Source organism: Oryctolagus cuniculus, chromosome 15 (assembly GCF_051225735.1).
Source record: "Oryctolagus cuniculus isolate XC-2025 breed Fujian yellow rabbit chromosome 15, ASM5122573v1, whole genome shotgun sequence".
Taxonomy (NCBI): Eukaryota; Metazoa; Chordata; class Mammalia; order Lagomorpha; family Leporidae; genus Oryctolagus; species Oryctolagus cuniculus.
Genome location: NC_142881.1, coordinates 19706186 through 19709756, shown reverse-complemented (window position 1 = coordinate 19709756; position 3571 = coordinate 19706186).

The window sequence follows — 3571 nt, the reverse complement described above, 5'->3', positions numbered from 1 at the left end:
CTTGGACATGTGACATGGAGAAGACATAGATTCCGTGTTAACAATGACAACAGATATGTTCAGGATTCTCTATCACCATGAGTTTCCTAACCTATCTTTATTATTCATTTTCAATTTCTTTCTTTCATTTATTACTTGAGAGAGAGACAGAGACAGAGAGTTCCCATCTGCCTGGTTCACTTCCAGCTCCCACAACAGCAAGGGCTGGGCAGGGCTGAAGTCAGGTGCTGGGAACTCAGTCCAGGTCTCCCACACGGGTGGCAAGAACTGTCACTTGAGCTGGCACAGCTGCCCCAGGAGGAGTCAGGAGCCAGAGTGAGGCACTGACCCCAGGCACTCCACTGTGGGACACAGGCATCTCAACCTGCATCTCAACCAACCACTGGGCCAAATGGCCAACCCCTGGCCCCACCCCCTGCCCAGTCCATCTTGACTAAGATCATAGTAGAATCAAGGCTCAAAACCTCTCCACCTTAACCATGAGTTCTTTTTAAAAAAAAATATTTGTTTTATTTGAGAGTCAGAGTAGGGGCCGGCAGGTACTGTGGCATAGCAGGTAATGTCGCCACCTGTGGCGCTGTTTCGAGTCCTGGCTGCTCCACTTTTGATCCAGCTCTCTGCTGTGGCCTGGGAAAGCAGTACAAGATGGCCCAAGTGCTTGGGCCCTGCACCCACGTGGAAGACCCGGAGGAAGCTCCTGGCTTCAGACTGGCGCCGCTCCGGCTATGATGGCCATCTGGGGAGTGAACCAGCGGATTGAAGACCTCTCTCTCTCTCTCTCTCTCTCTCTCTCTCTCTCTGCCTCTCCTTCTCTCCTGTGTAACTCTTTCAAATAAAACAAATAAATCTAGAAAGGAAGGAAGGAAGGAAGGAAGGAAGGAAGGAAGGAAGGAAGGAAGGAAGGAAGGAAGGAAGGGTCACAGAGAGAGAGGGAGAGACCTTCCATCCACTAGTTCACTACCCAAATGACTGCAACAGCTGAGGCTGGGCCAGACCAAAGCCAGGAGCCAGGACCTTCCTCCAGTTGTCCATGGGGGTGCAGGTGCCCAAGTACTTGAGCCATCCTCCATTGCCTTTCCAGGTGCATTATCAGGGAGCTGAATGGGAAGTGGAGCAGCTGGGACAAGAACCAGCACCTACATGGGTTGCTGGCATTGCAGGTTGCAGCTTTACCCACTACACCACAATGCCAGCCCCCTTAGCCATGAGTTTTAAGGCTTAACCTATGAGTGTCTGGGTATATCTTTTCTAACAATTGTCACAAAAATCATAAAAACAAATCAGACCTCTCTCCTTCAGGGACACATCTCTTGGAGCCCTTGAGTATCTTAAAGCCATTATTAATATTCTTAGTCTCTGGCCATTGGGCTCTGGAGGAACCTTTGACCCAGCTTTGCCAATCAGAGCACTCAACCCTCCTAACCTCAGCACTGTCCACAAGGCTCCAGTCGGTCCATCGAGGTGAATCCCAGGACTTGTGCAGGATTTCCCAGGAAAAGAGCTCTGTCTCTCCAACAGAACCATTTACACTGTGGGATTTGGCTGACCTGAAGACTAGCCCTACTCCAAAAAGTCTGATATTGGTCAAGGCCATTCGGGTGTGAATTTCCTGTCTCTTGCAACAAAAGAGCTCAGAGGGGCATCCCACTGCACCTCCTGTCCCTGCCATGCTGCACAGCACCACGGCCCAGGAGGAGTGGCAAGAAGAGGGATGCTCTGGCACCTGGGTGACCAGCAGCAGTCACAGAGAAGAGGCCATGGGGTTGGACACAGTGGGGCTGAGGAGCTGGCCGCGCCCGGCTGAGAAGCCTAGCAGATGGACAGGAAGTGTAGGCACAGGGCTGGAGGTTGCTGCAGCCTCTGACCCAGATATGGGAGGAGGCGGCTGAGCGCGTGGGAGTACATAACTTCATGGGAGGATGGCCAGCAGGAGGAGTGGGAGTCTTGCAGCAGTGGGAGAAAGAGTGAGAGGGGAAGGGCAATCAGGAATGGAAGGTGTGGCCTGGGGCAAGCTCCCGAACCACTCTTCCTCAGTATCTCTTTCTGTGAAATGGGTTCACGTCGGCATTGTGTTGTGAGGCTGGGGCATGCATTACAAGTCTTTCTCTGAGTGTCAGAGCTGGAATTCGCTGGGCAGGAGAACAGAGTGGCCAGTGTGGACACAGCAGGAGAGGGGTTCCGCAAGAGGCCACTTGTTTCCTGATGTTTTCCACAGCCTGTGGTACGGAAACCACCTGTGGCTACGTCCCTCTCTCAATGCCTTGGGAGCTCTTTGAGTGGGAGCTGGGACTCATTCCCTTTGTCCCCTGTCCTGACATGGGTCTAGCATTGTGCAAAGCGCTGCATGCGTGCTTTTTAGAGCAATGAGAGAAGGCAGCTGTGCAGGCTTGCACAGAGGGGAAGGAGGAGGCTGCTGGCTTTGTCATCAGAAATCCCTGGAAACTGTGGCCGTTGAGTTTCACGGAATTGCCCTGGAATCCACAGTGGCTCTAGGTGTCCCTGTCCCCTGCACAGGTCACTGTGTCACTGCAGGGGCACTGGAGGATGGGGAGGGTGGGCTGTGCCCCTGGCTGAGTTTCCCAAGCCTCTCCCAGACCCAGACCCACCAAGGCTGCCGCTGCCCCTTAGTCTGGCAGGGGCTCTTATCTCAAAAGCTGCTGGCATCTGGCATGTCTGAGCCTCTTCACACCCTAGGTCTGGCAGAGGATAGCCCAGCTCACCTGCAGAGGTGCGGCTGGCATACACAGCCCCTCCCCCTCCAGGGGAACCCTCTTTGCACCTGGGAGGGCCTGGAGGGCCTAAGGAGGGATGAGAGGGAGCCAGGGGGCCGTTGCTGGAGGGCCAGGCTGGAGCCCGGTGCTCTAATCCCCACCTTGCACAATTTAGCTTGCCCGAGGCCTGACTTTCAGTCCTTGGGGTTGAATTCATCTAGGGTGTGAGCCCTCGGTGAAGATGAGAATGCCCCCAGGGTGGGACCCGTTGGTTGCTCATTGTTCCGTCGAAGTAGGGAAGAGTCCCTGTGCTGGAGCTAGCGAGGCTGGGAAGGAGTGGAAAAGTACCGTGGTGAACCTGCCTCCCACCTTTCACTCCTTCAGTAAACATTTACTGGATGCTGGCTTCTTGCCAGCGGCTGGGCCACATGCCAGGGACACCCAGTTGGTCCAGTTCAGTCTCTCAGATGACTGTGAGGTGAGAATTTGTCTCTCTCAAGGCCTGATCCCTGCAGGAGGGAACAGTGGGGAAGCCAGGACACTGGAGGGTCCATGCTAGATCACCGGCATGCTTCTAGAAGTCTCAAGCCCCGCCCCCAGCCGGAGGTGCTCCCGCAGTCTATTTTAATAAGCCCCAGGTGATTCCAGTGCCACTAGTTTGAGAACTGCTGGTCCAGAGGACATTTGGGCTAGAACTTGCTGGGGGACTGGATGGAGAGTGGGGAGAGGGGGGAAAGGACTTCGCGGTGGCCTGGCTGGTGGGCATCTCTGTGGGCAGGTGGGCATCTCTGTGGGAAGGAACTGGTCAGTGTCAGAGCTGGGCCTTGCCTCTTGTCTGGGCTGGGGATGTTTGAGATGAG